Below are 16,256 nucleotides of genomic sequence, written 5' to 3'. Positions count from 1 at the left end.
CTCAGAGCTGCACTCAAATGTGGCAGCCACAGACCATGCGGGGCTACCAAGCACCTGGAATATGGCTGGTCTGAACTGAGATGTGCTATACATTTAAAACATAAAATGAGTTTTAAAGATACAGTACCAAAAAATATTTCATTAATATTTTGTATTGATCAAATATAAAAATAATATTTCAGATATGTTGGGTTAAAGTAACTATTACACTCTATTATACTTGTTTCCTTTTCTTTTATGTGGCTACTAGAAAATTTTAAATGACACACATGTCTCACATTTTATTCCTGTTGCACATCGCTGCCTTAGAGGCCTGCCTCCATTTTCAAAACTCAGGCTGCCTCCTCAAAAGACCAGAGGCCAGGAAGGTTACAAAATCTCAAAATTTAAATTAATTTTCATTACGTTATTTCCACTGTGAATAACATGTGTTTACTGCATGTGTGCATATATATATGATATATATAAAATCCATAAAAAAGAATTTATATGCTAGGTGAAATACAAATGTCCCCCAGGCAGGGCCAGGTCGCAGAGCAGGGGCAAAGCCCTGTCTAACAAGAGCTACAGCCAAACACCTGTTCCTCTAGCCTCATTCAGCCCCAGTCTGATCGCGTTTGCTGTCACTCATGGCCGGAGGGGTGGGGCCTAGAGCCTTATCCAATCCGGCGTGCCGACGTGAGAGCTGTCCAATCAGATGTGCAGACAGAAAGAAGGAGGCGGCTTCCGGGATCTGGCGCGGCCTTTGTCTCTTCCGCCGGGCACGGAGCAGCGTCCCCGCTCCCTTGTTACTCCTCCAGGGGGCCCAGGTGTCTCTGCTGCAGCCTGTGTCACCCTGTGACCTGCAGGTACTGGGGATCCCTAGGGAGGACGCGGGGACGCCCCGGAAGCTGAGAGAGGGCGAGTGTGCGGTCGGGTGTCCTGAGTGGGAGGAGGGTGCTGGCTGCCGAGGCGGAAGCGGCCGTGGGGACGCGGCCTCCCGCCGCCGCTCGGGCCTGTTAAGAGCGAAGTTCGCCACTGCCACACCTGGGCCGTCAGTGCCCTCTCGGCGCGGGCCGGGGCGGGGCGGGGCGGGCAGCCGGGGCCCTGGGCGTCCTGTCCTGGCCCTGCGATTACTCTGCCCGCGGCCGGGGCCTCTCTCCGCAGCCCTGCGCCGCGGCCCCGCGTCTCCCCCAAATTGTGCAGGGAGAGGGCAGGGCCCCAGGGGAGAATCTCCGCTCGGTGTGCGGGGTAGGCGCTGGCCTCTGTAAGGTCCCCACACCTCTTTTCTCCTATTAAAAATTAACCTGAGAAATGTGAGAACTTAAAAGAGTTTATTTGAGCAAATAGTAATTTGTGAATTTAGAAGCCCTTCACAGACCTCCACCATGGTTTGTGGTCTTGGGGCCACTGGACGGGCTTGAAGGAAAAGGCTTTTTTATAAGGTGCATGAGGGAGCCAACCAAATTAAATGATTGTTTGGGTACAGTTCTGTAGTGGCCTAATATGGACTATCCACGTGGCTATTTTCTGTTTATGTAATCAGAGCTTTATTGGCAGTTTGTGGTTGGTTAAGGCTAAGTTTTGCTTTCCTCTAAATTGTAATTTATAGGAAATGTATTTGAGTTAGAATTGTGTTTCCATAGGTAGAAACGCAGGGCCCTAGAGCCAGGTCACTGTATTTGCTCCCCATTTAATTATTTTAACACGACCCAGAGGGAGTGCTTTTCCTGCATTTTCCACTTGCATGGCACGCAGGGTCTCAAATGCAAGACTCAAATCCAGTTTGCTCATTCTTAATGTTCTGGGGTTTGTTGGAAATCCTAAATTTCGAATGCCCTTCTCACACTCCCAAATGCCTACTACCTGTCAACAGAAAAGAAGCCAAAAACTGTAAAATAATTTAAAGAGGTTTATTCTGAGCCAAATTTGAGAACCATGACACGGAGCCATGCCCAAGAAGCCTTGGGCAACTGACTGGCTGTGGCTGGGTCACAGTTTGGTTTTTTACATTTCAGGGAGACAGGAATTACAGGTAAAGCCATAAATCAATACATGGAAGGCATACAGTGGTTTGGCCCCAAAGCTAGGACATCTCAAAGTGGGAGCGGGACTTACGGGTTATAAGTGGGTTTAAAGATTCTTTGACCTGTAATTGTTTAAAGACATGAAGCTTTGTCTAAAGGCTTGGAATGTTTTAAGTTAAGAAAAGTAAGTCTGTTGATTACAGACAAGCCACCAGACATACCCAGACTCAAGTGATCTGTTAAGTAAATTGACCTGCCCGTTTGTCTTGCACAGCCTTAGGCCTGTTGATGAGTTACAAAAGATGTCTCCAAGAAGGGAGGGGGCATGAAAAGGCATGTTTGACCTCCCTTCTCATGGCTGATAACTCAGTTTTAGGTATCCTCTTGGCAAGAGGGGGTCCATTCAGTCAGCTGGTGGGGGGGAATTAAGATTTATTTTAGTTCATATACCACTCTCCAACTTACTATCTATTATTTGTCCTTTATTTATTTTTCAAACAGACACAGTATTTTAATTGTTATTTTTTTTTTTCCACAGAGCTGTGATGGTCTCTTTTTAAGATGTTTGTTTTCTGTTTCTGAACATTTCACATGAGAGAAAGCAGAGAATAATCACCTTATGCTCCCCTGTAAAAAAATCTTTGTGATTCTCTTCCTTTTGTCTTCCCTAGGCACACACACATGACCGGACTATCTTTAGGTTGAGGTTACCCTTTGGAAACTTTATAGGGTGATGTGTCTTCCACCATCTTTCTGTCTTCTCCTGGTCCTAGTTTCACAGCTATCTGGGGATCATCCAAGATGCCCACAGCAGCCATGTCTCCTGGAATAGTGAATATCAGCCCTGGGTCATCTCCTCCCAGGGGACAGCCTGAGGTGTGGGGGTGGAGCCTCTAGGGGAACAGCTGCATGCCCTGGTGCTGAGGGGTGTCTCCTGTTGTGCCCTTCACCCAAAAGTTTAATCCCTTGGGACATTAAGGTTTTCTATCCCCAACCTGAGCTTCCATTCCACGTAGACACACTGGTGCTCAGCCAATGGGATGCTGATATTGAGGTGAAAGGGCAGAGATGACTCCTGCCCTTTGGATTCTTTCAGACTTTCGAAGGCAGGAAAAAAACTACCCCAAAGGACAAGGAAAACCAACCCAAGTGAGGCAGTGCAAGAACTTGCAGAGCAATTTGCACTTCAGGCACACAGAGGCATAGAGCAGTGTCTCCTGGGATGTGGTCATGGAGTCCTTCAATAAACAGGAGGAGGTGGGAGGATATCCCAAGTGACATGATGGCTTGACTTGGCACGGGAGTCACACATGTCAAACCACCCCTCCCTGGACTTGTTACCTTGAAAAGATTTATTCAGTTATACTAAAATGTATTTTATCAGTAAAGCCTGAAAGATAATAAAATATTTCCAATGAGGCAAGAAAGAGGTGGCTTTCAGGGAAAAAATCTAGTATTTTATTCCATTTGTTAATAATTCTTATTTATTTTTTTTTCTTCACCAGAGTGAAGTGTTGCAAGGTTCTGTTGTCTGTTGTATTTTGAGGTGATTTCAAACAGGATCCTAGGGCTTAGCTTTGGGAATGCTACCAGGGAGAAGAAATCGGGAAAATGTCTCTACAGTTATGGCCAGAATTCATTTCTTGTGGAATACATTTCCACAAGAAAGTGTGGTAGATAAATTGGTGAATTATAAATATTCACCAAAGCATCAGTTCCTCTCTTATGAAGGGTGGAGAATTTTTGACAGTGGACAACCCTGTTCTGTGTCCTGCGATCTGGATGTCAGAGTTTATAGCTAAATGTTATGGGACAGGACTTGGCAGTTATAGAAGTTCACATATGATTCACTGTTTACTAAATGATTTGTCATAATAGAAAGAATGATTAAATGACATGTTTATTGTGTGAAAGGGATAGATATTTTTGTTTTTCCTATTGAGATGTGAAATGTAAGTGCCTTATAATTTTTTATAAACTTAAACACTGAGTTTTAGTGATTTTGCTGGATTCTTCAAACACTGGATGTTTCCTCATTTAAAATTAAGTGAATAGGCCGGGCGCGGTGGCTCACGCCTGTAATCCTAGCACTCTGGGAGGCCGAGGTGGGCGGATCGTTTGAGCTCAGGAGTTCGAGACCAGCCTGAGCAAGAGCGAGACCCCATCTCTACTAAAAATAGAAAGAAATTATATGGACAGCTAAAAATATATATAGAAAAAATTAGCCGGGCATGGTGGTGCATGCCTGTAGTCCCAGCTACTCGGGAGGCTGAGGCAGTAGGATCACTTGAGCCCAGGAGTTTGAGGTTGCTGTGAGCTAGGCTGACGCCACGGCACTCACTCTAGCCTGGGCAACAGAGTGAGACTCTGTCTCAAAAAAAAAAAAAAAAAAAAAAAAAGTGAATAACCTTAACTGGGAAGCAGAGACCTGGGCTCAGAGACTCCAAGCAAAGTTCAATCCTGACCTAGCAGAAGGAGATCACTGAAGGCCCAGTGAGTCCTTCCTGGGAGCCCCCCACCTGCCCCCGAGGTGTCCCAGTCTGCTCACAGCAACCCTGGAAGGAGCCCTTTATACTGAGAGAAGCTGCAGAGCCCTGGGAAGCTGGGGGTCCACAGGTAGATGTGGTCGGGGCTGGGATGGGAGTGGGGGTGTGATGCCCTTTCTGAGGGTGCAATTATTGTCCTGGGGCTGTTTTTAGACATTATCAAATAAAATCTAATTTAGGTTGAAAGTAACTTTCTTCTAAAAGAGTATTGCAATAGGCTAAAATCATGAACTATTAAATCTGCAAACATCTCAACATTTAGGCAGATAAGGTCTTTTTTCAACAAGGAAGAACAATCAAGATCAGAAAGAAGGCCAGGAGGAAGAGCAGGATGGAGGGTGGCAAAATTAGATCCCAGACCAGAGAATATTTCACCCTGACGTCAGCCTGTTCTTAGGAGGGGCCTAAAAAGGAGTTGTATGTTGGCGTGGGGTGAGGACAGGTCAAAGTTCAGGGGCCTGGGAGAAGGAGAGAAACTTAAAGTTTGGTTAACAAGTATTTTGTTCTCTTGTTTTATGTTTCATTCTAAAAACAAAAACAAGTATTTTATTCTGACCACGGAAGATAAAACTGTTCAGCTAATTGTTTATGAGGCGAAAATATAAATTTGCAGAGTCTGTGTCAGGCTTTGTGATACATGAAAAATAGAGCATCATCTAAGTCATACTGGGAAGGGTCTTTGTCTGCAGTCGGCTGCTCTCACTGAACATACAGGCTGTGGGATTTCTTTACTCCCAGCTGGTCACCGTGTCCATCCTCTTCCCCTGCCACATTTCCTCGTCCCCTACGGCTCTTTCACTCGGCTGTTCCTGAGCCGTATCCTTTACAGTAAATTAGTAACAGTAATGATAATGTTTTGCTGAGTTCTTGAGTGACTCTGTCCAATTATTGGACTGGAGGCGGGCGATGGAAGCCCCTGATTTACAGGCAGTTGCTGGGAGGCGTAGATGGGCCCCAGGGCTTGCCACTGGCACCTGCAGTGGGGACAGTGTTGTGGGACTGAGCTCTGAACTTGCGGGCTGTGTGCGGACTCTGGGTGGTGTCAGAATTGAATTGCTGGCCACGCAGTTGGTGTGGAGACTTGGCTGGTGTTCAGCAATCCCCGCACAGGCGGTGTCGGAAAAAAGGCATCCCAGGTCAGACCTTCGAATGACTCTCGGTGTTTGGCTGCTGGTGAGAACTGTGACCCTGGAGGAGGCTGTGTTTCCACGCTGCGAGGAGGGGACAGGATGTGTGGGGCTCCCGGAGTTAAATTTCCCAGCTGTTGAGGTTTCTCTCTCTGCCTAGGAGGGAACCATCCTGGGCTGCATCTCCATGGTCAGAGTGGTCCCCAAGCTGGGGACCCTGGTCAGCCTACTGAGTGTGGGGTTCCTTGTGAACTGTGGAGGAAACAGGCTGCTCATCTGAGCTGATTCCATTTTGTTTCTTTTATAAAATCTTGCTGCCATGTACTTTTAGTTCAGCAAAGCATTTAACAATTTTATTCTATGATTTGAGTGTAAGATTTTTATTTTCTTACTTCAAAATCTGAGTGAATTGAGTGATATGGTCTCAAAAAGCAAATAAAATTCTTGAAATGGTTTTATTTTCAGTTTAAGTAATAAGAATATAATCCCCATGGATTCACCGTCCAGGAGAATAGACAGCCTTGGGCAGTTGTGCTGTGTCCCCCAGATCTTATCTACCTTCTGCACCCTGAGGTGACTGCAGTGCTGATTCTTATTCTTTGTAGCTTAGCAATCTATTTATTGTGAAGCAGTGTTTTGCTCAGATTTTCCTCTTTTGAGTTTTCAATGTAACGTTACATTTAATATTCCATTAATATCACACTGAAAATTTTTGTTGTTGTTTCTGTGCCTTAGTCTGTGACACATACAGTGCTGTCTGCAACTGTAGGTCACCCAATTTACTTGCCCATTCCACTGCTAATGGGACTTGAGTTGTTTCAAATAGTTTTTGATGCTGTTGACAATGTCATTCTTGGCTTTTGTCCCCAAGTGCTCACACCATTGACATAATGGAAGAAACTGAGACACAAAATATAATTGTAAAGCGTTTACATGAGTCATTGTGAGAATAGTTGCCTAGAAGACTCAGACCAGAGTAACTTTGGATTTGAGCTCTGTTTGGTCTTTGTTATAAGCAGATTTTTTTCTTTTTTTTTTTTTGAGACAGAGTCTCGCTCTGTTGCCTGGGCTATAGTGAGTGCCATGGCATCAGCTCAGCTCACAGCAACCTCAAACTCCTGGGCTCAAGCGATCCTCCTGCCTCAGCCTCCCAAGTAGCTGGGACTACAGGCATGTGCCACCATGCCCGGCTAATTTTTTTCTATATATATTTTTAGTTGGCCAGATAATTTCTTTCTATTTTTAGTAGAGACAGGGGTCTCACTCTTGCTCAGGCTGGTCTTGAACTCCTGACCTCGAGCGATCCACCCGCCTCGGCCTCCCAGAGTGCTAGGATTACAGGCGTGAGCCACCTCGCCCGGCCTGTTATAAGCAGATTTTTAAAGGCAGAAAGAGAGACAAGAAGTTGGCCAATGTGAAGTTGTTTGTAAGGAATTTTCATCAGAGAAATAACATTGATTAGTGATTGGCTATACATTGTTGAACTATAGAGTGTGAGTTATAATGGTTAGCATGTGACATTATTTGTCAATTTATAGCTACTTGTGGAATTAGTGTGGAGTCCACACAGCAAATGGATTTTAGAGATGATATCTTACTGAAGAGTCAAGGCAGGGAGTGGGGCATGATTGCTCCCTCATTCCTTTGCCTCTCTGGGCCTGATAATATAAAGGAGGCTTGCATTCTCAAATAACAGTTTTTTTGTATATATAATATGTGTGTGTGTATATATAATTTATCGTTTTTGATCACAATCTTTGTTTTTAAAAGCATTGATCAAAGTCTGACTGTCAAAATGTTCCGTATTGCCAGGAAGTCTCATTCCCATATAATCCTGTCTGACATTGGGACAGGAGGAAAAGGAGACATTTTAACGAGAAGTTTTAGCACCCAGAAGCCAAATTGGGATGGTCTCACAAAGTGGCAAAAGTGAGACAACTTCAGTCATGTCATTGATTTACATAGCTGCTGTTGCTTGTTTTAATTTTTCTAGTCTTTGGAATATTATGATTTTAATTTTCTTGGAAGAAGTAAAACAATAATACTACATAGCTTTAATAATTTGAATAGTATACATATAATATAAAGAAACATAAAAAAGAATTGGTATGCCAGAGCAATAACAAAATGCCCATCCCATTAGGGAGCCAACTAAAAACATGACAAAAATTCAATCCAGGTTCCTCTTTAGAGACTTGTTTTAGCCAAGTGGCTTCTTTTCTAATTTTTCCTAGATGAGACTCTACTTCATGGGAACTATTTACAGCAAAAGGTGTTTGCCATCACATGTGCACCTCCTTGCTCAGGTACTATGTAATCTAAAGCAACGTGATTGCCTAGTACCTCCTCAGCCAGTGAATCAGTAGCTTTTTGTTGAGTTGTTATGGAGGATGTATTTTCGTTAGTGATTATGTCTAAGGTTATAGAAGGATTTCTAATTATGTATTGATGAGAAGGGACACCAACTAAGGCAACAGCGTCCTCCTAACAAAATGCATGCAGCTATCTTCTTGATGGCCAGAAAGATAATTAGCCTTCCCACCCCAACAGAATCCCCATATAAAATAGGTTGGTGGTCATGCCTAGAGAAAAGTTCGATAGATCTAGCAGAGTGTTGGTTTTCTTTAGATCTATCTGTAGATAAAGGGATGACTAAATATCCTAAGAGACTTTCCATTTTATCCAGCGGCACAGGGATTCTTCAACAATACCTGATATGATTTCTTCAAACAGTGCTGGAGGGAATCTTTTATTTGATGGTGTTTCCAATAAAGAAAGTATCCATGTTGGAGACCATGATCTTTGATGTTTACATCGTCAAAGAGCACCCTGTTCAAAGAAACTTTAATTAATTTAAAATTTTTAGTGAGAAGCTTTATAAGGCCTTGGCAATAATGGAGAATATCACTTTTAAAGAGAGCTGGCTGTAGGCTACTTCATCCAGATGCATGGACCTTCCTGCTATTGTTTTGTGGGAGAAAGTTGATGTTTCCCAAATAGGATAAAACATAAGTTAAACAGAAGAGCCTTAGAGCAGGGAAGGTTAAAAGTTTCATTTATTTATTTATTTATTATATTTTTTGTTTTATTTTATTTTTTAATTTTAGCATATTATAGGGGTACAAGAGTTTAGGTTATGTATATTGCCCATGCCCCCCCACCCTCCCAAAAGTTTCTGTAAACTTTTCCCGCTGATTTTTTATTACCAATCCATAAGACTGAGAGTGATACATCCAATGAAAATGCTAAAATATTGGTTATATGTTACAAATAGACATTATTTTACCAGTGAAAGGGGTTTCTCAATCTCTGTGAAGATGAGACAGAAATCTCCAAGAAGATACAGGACAAGATTTAAAATGATCATGGTTGGCGGGGCGAGGTGGCTCACGCCTGTAATCCTAGCACTGTGGGAGGCCAAGGCGGGAGGATTGCTCGAGCTCAGGAGTTCAAGACCAGCCTGAGCAAGAGTGAGACCCCCGTCTCTACTAAAAATAGAAAGAAATTAACCGGACAACTAAAAATAGAAAAAATGTAGCCTGGCGGTACATGCCTGTAGTCCCAGCTATTTGGGAGGCTGAGGCAGGAGGTTTGTTTGAGCCCATGAATTTGAGGTTGCTGTGAGCGAGGCTGATGCCACAGCACTATAGCCCGTGCGACAGAGTGAGACTGTCTCAAAAATAACTAACTAAATAAATAAAATGATCATGGTTAAAGACACAATTGATGAAGAAATCTGATCTTCTATTTTTTTTCACAGTTTACTCAAAAGGTGAAAAAAGTCTTTTATTATCTCACTAATACTTCCTAAAAATTTTGTTTAAAAGAGAAAACTAAATTTTGTCCTAATTTTATTATTATTAAATTAAATTTAAGTACAACTTTATAAACAGATTTACCCAATCTTAATCAGCTCTGACCAAGCAAGGTAAGATTTCTATAAACCTTTTATGACCTGTTACAACTTGTTTTCCCATTCTTTTTCTTCAATTTTCTCTGTCTGTGGTTCTCAACCCCTATGTCTTAGCCCATTACCATTCTGTGGCCTGTTAGGTTCCCTGAGATCTGCACTCCCCTCACCCCCGTGGAAAAACTGTCTTCCATGAAAACAGTCTCTGGTGCCAAAAAGGTTAGAGACCTCATTTTTTCTTTTAATTTAATGGAAAATTACTTTTTTGGAAAAAAACACATTCTGTTTCTTTTTTATAACCTTTTTCACCAAAAAAACACATCATATTTTCTTTATGTATTCTATATGTAGAATTGTTTCTCTTCTTATCTCTAGCTTTAGTTACCATATGTTAGTAAGAATTTTAATTCTTTGTAAACTTAATTCCTAGGGGAGACTGGAGAAATAAGCAATTTATTTGAGACAGGGTTTCATTCTGTCACCTGAGCTAGAGTACAGTGGCATGATCATTGCTCACTGCAACCTCAAACACCTGGGCTCAAGTGATCCTCCAGGCTCAACCTCCTAAGTAGCTAGAGTACAGGTGCATGCAGCCATGACTGGATATTTTTATTATTTTTAATTTTTGTAGAAACAGTCTTGCTGTGTTGCCGAAGCTGTTCTAAAACTCCCGGGCTCAAGCAGTCCTCCTTCCTTGGCCTCCCAAAGTGCTAGAATCACAAATGTGAGCCATTGACCTGATTAATATAAGCAATTTTAACTGTTAGTCAAATACTAACACTTTATTTATAACTTTATCTATCTATCTGTTTATTTAGGAGACAGGTTCTCACTCTGTCACCTAGGTTACAGTGCAGTGGTGCAATCACAGCACACTGCAGCCTCAAATATTTGGGCTTAAGCAATCCTCCCAGCTTCAGCCATCAGCTGGGATTACAGGTGCATGCTACCATGCCCAGCTAATTTTTTTTTTTTTGTAGAGAAAAGGTGTCACTATGTTGCCCAGGCTTGTCTTGAACTCCTGGCCTCAAGCTATCCTTCTGCCTCAGCCTCCCAAAGTGCTAGAATTACAGATGTGAGCCACTGCATCCAGCCACCATTTATAATTTTTAAAAACACAGGCTTTCTGTCCTCTCTGCCTACTTATGGTGTACAGTCCCTTCTAGAGCACAGTTAGACCAAATGCCTACAAAATTATTCTCACAGGGTTACAGTCAGCAGTCCCAGCCCTGTCTTTCAGTGCTCCTGTGTCTTTGGATCTGAAACTGATTCAGAGACTCTGGGGCTCCACCGCCCACACAGATGGGCATGTGCACTCTAGGTTGGCCTGAGAACCTCTAGGTCTGCTGTGTCATCCTGCCCAAATGCCAGGCAATGTGTAGCAGGCGCTGCTGCTTCCCCACCTCTCTGGGTCCCTAAATCTGCAGCTTCAAATTCTGAATCCAAGGTCTGGGGTTCTTCAGGATGCACTAGAGCTGACTGCATGAGGGATCTCTCCTTCAGTTTCCCTCCCTTCACCCTAAAACCCAAGAATTCAGAGCAAGTGTAATTTGTCTTTTAATATAATGCAAGACCTGGCCTCCACCCGGGATTCACAAGACAGGGCCAGACTTCAGGCTGAGAATGTACCCAGGGAATACATTTTCTGCAGCATAACAGACCAATATGGACTTTATAAATTTGAAATGCATCTTAGGTGGAGCTCCTGGAATTTTCCAGATGTTGTCTAGTGACTTGCTTTAGCTCTTCAAGTAGCTCCCAGTGGTCAGTACATAATATACAAGTGAAAACAATCATAGGCATTGAATCCCACACTGCGAGGGATACCAGACCCTACCTTGATACAACATAAGAAGGGAGAAGATCATCTAACATTGAAAGGTCAGGACCACAAAATATCCATGACCACAATTAGCCCTGCCTGTGCACTGTTACTGGAGTAGGGAATTCTCCTTCCTCTTACCCCAGAGTTAGCTGATCATGAACAGGTGAAATCACACCTGGATCCATGGTCGGCTGCTCCACCAGGGCAGGTTCATGGTCTATCCTGATTCTACAGAGTCTGAGTCTCTCCTGCCTGGATCACCTTGGGAACATCAGCACAGGCTCAGTGGGGACCCTCTCACCAGCACCTGGGAGTCTTTGAGATATTGGGGATGTCCTGTGCAGACTGGAGTCAGCCTGACAACAGGGTCTAAACCTCCTTCTATCTCAGAGGGAGAGGAATGTGTCACCCAGGTTTTTTTCCCTCCCCTCACAGAAGAAATCTCCAGATGGGATGTGCTCCAATTTCCGGGTACTTAAGTGAAGAACAAGAAACAGGTTTAGAGACCCAAACTGATAAGAAAACCAACTGGCTTTCATAATTTGAAATGGCCATGACAAAAACAGTGGGGAAGCAGTCATGGTTCCTATCTCTAGGAACTTTCAGTCTAGAGCAAATGGATAATTGATTGAATCCAGCATCATGTAGCCAGTACAAGGAAGGGGAGATGTACAGGGGACTTTGGGTTCATTTGGACACTTCCCTATGTTGTTATGAGTTCTGATGTCACCATCCATGGAAAGAAAAATTGTTTTTGTTATTTCCATTTTTTTTTTTTTTTACCATGTTCAGAATAAATATTTAGCATCTAATGTAATTGTCCTAGGAGACTCTTTTTTTTTTTTTTTTTTTTTTGAGACAGAGTCTCGCTTTGTTGCCCGGGCTAGAGTGAGTGCCGTGGCGTCAGTCTAGCTCACAGCAACCTCAAACTCCTGGGCTTAAGCGATCCTACTGCCTCATCCTCCCGAGTAGCTGGGACTACAGGCATGCGCCACTATGCCCGGCTAATTTTTTGTATTATATATATTTTAGTTGTCCATATAATTTCTTTCTATTTTTAGTAGAGACGGGGTCTCGCTCTTGCTCAGGCTGGTCTCGAACTCCTGACCTTGAGCGATCCACCCGCCTCGGCCTCCCAGAGTGCTAGGATTACAGGCGTGAGCCACCGCGCCCGGCCGAGGAGACTCTTATGTTCTATGTTAAATTGCTTGTTATGTTATAAAGTAGACAAAAAGGACCTTAAATAATTAAAAGCATACAAACTCTGGAAGTAGAATTTACGTTGAGCAAGCTTAAAAAATCAAATTAAACCAGCAGCATACAGATCAAAGCCTATGGCCTGCTCCAGCCTTGCCCACATGAACCCTCTTCTGATCCTTGCCCAGATCTGGTCCCACCCTGGAATTTCCCCTCTCAGAACTGATCAGCGGAGCTCAGAGTTTGGGGGTGGCTGCGCCTGCCATCTCTCCAGAGCTGGTGCTCATAATTTTTCTAAAGCAAAAAGCAGATAAATAGGTGCAAAGAATTGCATATTTTGGTGCTTTAATTTCTCCTTTTTTTTTTTTTTTTATTAAAACCTGTGCTTCTAGAGACATTTAACCCACCAACCTGTTTTCCATTCCTTCAGATCCAGTAGAAGTTTTACAAGTTACAAGAAAGTAAATATAAACACAATTAAAAATCCCTCTGTATTACTCCTCCACACTTCCTTTCCATATCTCTCCCCTCCATATATATCTTTTGTGCAGTTTTTATTTCGTCAGTGACAAAGAAACATAAGAAAAATTAAACATCTGGGCCCAACATCTAGATCCTGATATGAATTATTGTACACTTAGTACCTGACTCCTAGGATGTTATGAGTATTAACTCACGTAATGTGAGGGTCCCAGCACAGTGCACTGTAGCATACTTGTGAACAGAAAATACATGGTCAGTGAACATTTCATTAATGCTCGTGAACATGTTGTTTTCCAAATGACTTCCTCAGATATAGTTGCTTTTCCAGCCTCTGTAAACTTTAAAGGGCCAGCAGAAAATGTTTCATGATGGTGACTGGTGGTCTTCACTTGGACCAGAAGTATTTATGTTGTGATTAAAGTGTCAAGTGTAAGGGACGCTGTGCTGTTCCTGCTGTCTCTAGCTGAGTGCTAGTGGTAACAGGTCAGGGGAAGCAACGTCAGCATTCACAGGGACTTGTTAATGGAGCCCATGCGTGGGTCCCGTCCACACCTGCAGAGTCCCATGGCTTAGACTGGGGCCTGGATGCCACGTGCTTCTATGCACACTGCAGCTTGGGAGGCAATGCTCGGTAAGTGCCTCTCAGCCCAGGCTTCCAGGTAGGACGACAGGGCCAGTCTGAAGAAACACCCTCAGCTGTCTGCGCCCTCCCCACACAGTCTGCCTGTTGGTCAGGGTGGGAGCATCCATGTGGTTTTAATTAGGTGCCCCACATCATTCTAAGGTGAGGCCAGGGTCAAACGTGGGCTCTCAGATCCGTTCATGAGAGTTGAGTCCAGCCTTTTTTCCAGAGAGAGATCGCAGGGCCTGCTCTGCTTGCGTTTGGTGGGGGTGGGTCAGTGTGGCCCGTCCTCCCACTGCTGCAGCGGAAATTGCCGGTGTCTGTGGCAGGGGAGGGCACCTGAGGGCAGGGAAGGAGAAACGCACATTTTGGTCTGTCTGTAGGAGCTCGGTGTTCCTGAATCTCTACTGTGACAAAGTACGGATGAGTGTGGCCTTTTCTGCACTTCAGGGTCCTTCCGCCTGCGGGTGTGTTGGTAGCAGATGAAGGGGTCGTGCTGATGCCTTGAATGCATATTCTCAAGATGCGGCTGTGACTTGTGCAGATGACCTCAGCTGAGAAGGAGCCTTAGAGAGGCCGGAGGAAGAGGAAGAAATGGCTGGTTCTCAGGTAAGAGTCTCCCAGGTCAGGGGCTGTGTCGACTTTTACTCCTAGAATGTCATGTATTGAGGACTTGCAAACTGTTCTTTCTCTACTTCTGAGGTTTCTGCCTAACAAGCTTGTCTCAACTACTTAATTCCCTTTTCTTCTTACGATTTTCAAGGGATTCTTTAAATCCTTTTCTCCTACATACCAGAACCTTCTCTCTATTCTCTCCATCCAGACTTTTTACATAGTGAGAACAATTCTTATCATGAAACTATTACCTGTGCTATTGAAAATGTTTCTTTTACACATCAACATGGGGAGGTGTGGATACCCAAGATTCCTCTGGGGCGAGGGGCTGGATCTCCAGGTATCAGTGAAGAAGGAAAATAGGTGTTGTTGAGGTTCTATCTGGATGCCCCATCACCTCTATGTCAAATAAGATTTAAAAATGCACACTTAGGGCTGAGCACAGTGGCTCACGCCTGTAATCTTAGCACTTGGGAAGTCCAAGGCAGGGTGGTTGTTTGAGGTCAGAAGTTTGAGACCAGCCTGAGCAAGAGTGAAAAACCAGCTGGACATGGTGGCCCACACCTGCAGTCCCAGCTACTTGGGAAGCTAAGGCAGGAGGATCGCTTGAGCCCAGGAGTTTGAGGTTGCAGTGAGCTGTGGTGATGCCAGTGCAGTCTAGCCTGGGCAACAGAGAGAGACCTTGTCTCAAAAAAATGCACATTTAAAGAGGATGACATTAATTGCCCAAGGTAACTCTCACAAAGTTCTAAGAAAGAGATAACTTAGAAGAGATGTAATCTCTAGGATGCTAAAGAAAGACTTTAAATACACTACTAGAGGTTACAGAACATGAGAAATATATGTGGTTTGAACTTTGCCTAAAACTGATGTTAACATTCAGATTATGATTCACTTCCTTTTTTGGCCAATCGTCTCACAGCAGGGATGTGTCCTGTGTGCATCAGGACCTCACACCAATCCGTCCTCCCACAGCTGATGGGCATTCACTTGGTTAAGGTGCGGTCTGACAGATTCCTCCACTGTAAACTTAGTTATTCTTCATTTTATCATTAGTAAGTATCTTGGGGAGTTTTACTGACTGATGTACATAAATCATCACATTTAATCTGGATGTTCCCCTTCTTAGTTTCTCTTTGTGTACAGTGTGCTTTGGGAAATGAAGGCTCTCATCTTTGTTTAGTGGTCAGATGAACTAGGATAAAACTCAAGCTCTACCATTTACTGTATGTTTGACAAAATATACTTTTGGGGCCAGAAGAGTTGGCATTGCTGAGAAGTTTGTTAGAAATGCAGAAACTCAATTTCCTCTCCAGATCTCCTAAATCAGAATCTGCAGTTTAATACGATTTCCGATTCACTGCAGTGCACATTAAAATTTTAGAATTACATTTCTAACTCACCATGACTTTTCCACATGAGAAACATACATATACAACTTATTGTATGTGATGTATATACACGACTCAAAAGTGTATATGCCTGTGTTGATGCCCTTAATTTTATGCTTGATCATCCAGACAAGTACAGTATCCACACTTGTTTTGTGGATCTTTTTGCCTCCCTCTGTCCTCGAGTTAGGCAATATATTAATTAGAGAGAACTGCTGTGTTAATTATTGGATCACTGCAGACATTACTGTATGTCAGAGGCAGTTCTCTTCACTCTCGTTTCACATTTAGTCAGATTAAGAATGTTACCCATGGCTACTTGGTAAATATGTGTTTTTTCCCCAGGGATTGTTAACATTCAGGGATGTGGCCATAGAATTCTCTCTGGAGGAGTGGGAATGCCTGGACCCTGCTCAGTGGAATTTGTATAGGGATGTGATGTTAGAGAACTACAGAAACCTGGTCTCCCTGGGTGAGGATAACTTCCCCTTAAGATTCCTAATACACTCGTAGCATTTCATTTTCTTTCTTTGT

This window comes from Eulemur rufifrons, chromosome 4 (genome assembly GCF_041146395.1).
Source record: "Eulemur rufifrons isolate Redbay chromosome 4, OSU_ERuf_1, whole genome shotgun sequence".
Classification (NCBI taxonomy): Eukaryota; Metazoa; Chordata; class Mammalia; order Primates; family Lemuridae; genus Eulemur; species Eulemur rufifrons.
This window is presented reverse-complemented; position numbering follows the sequence as displayed.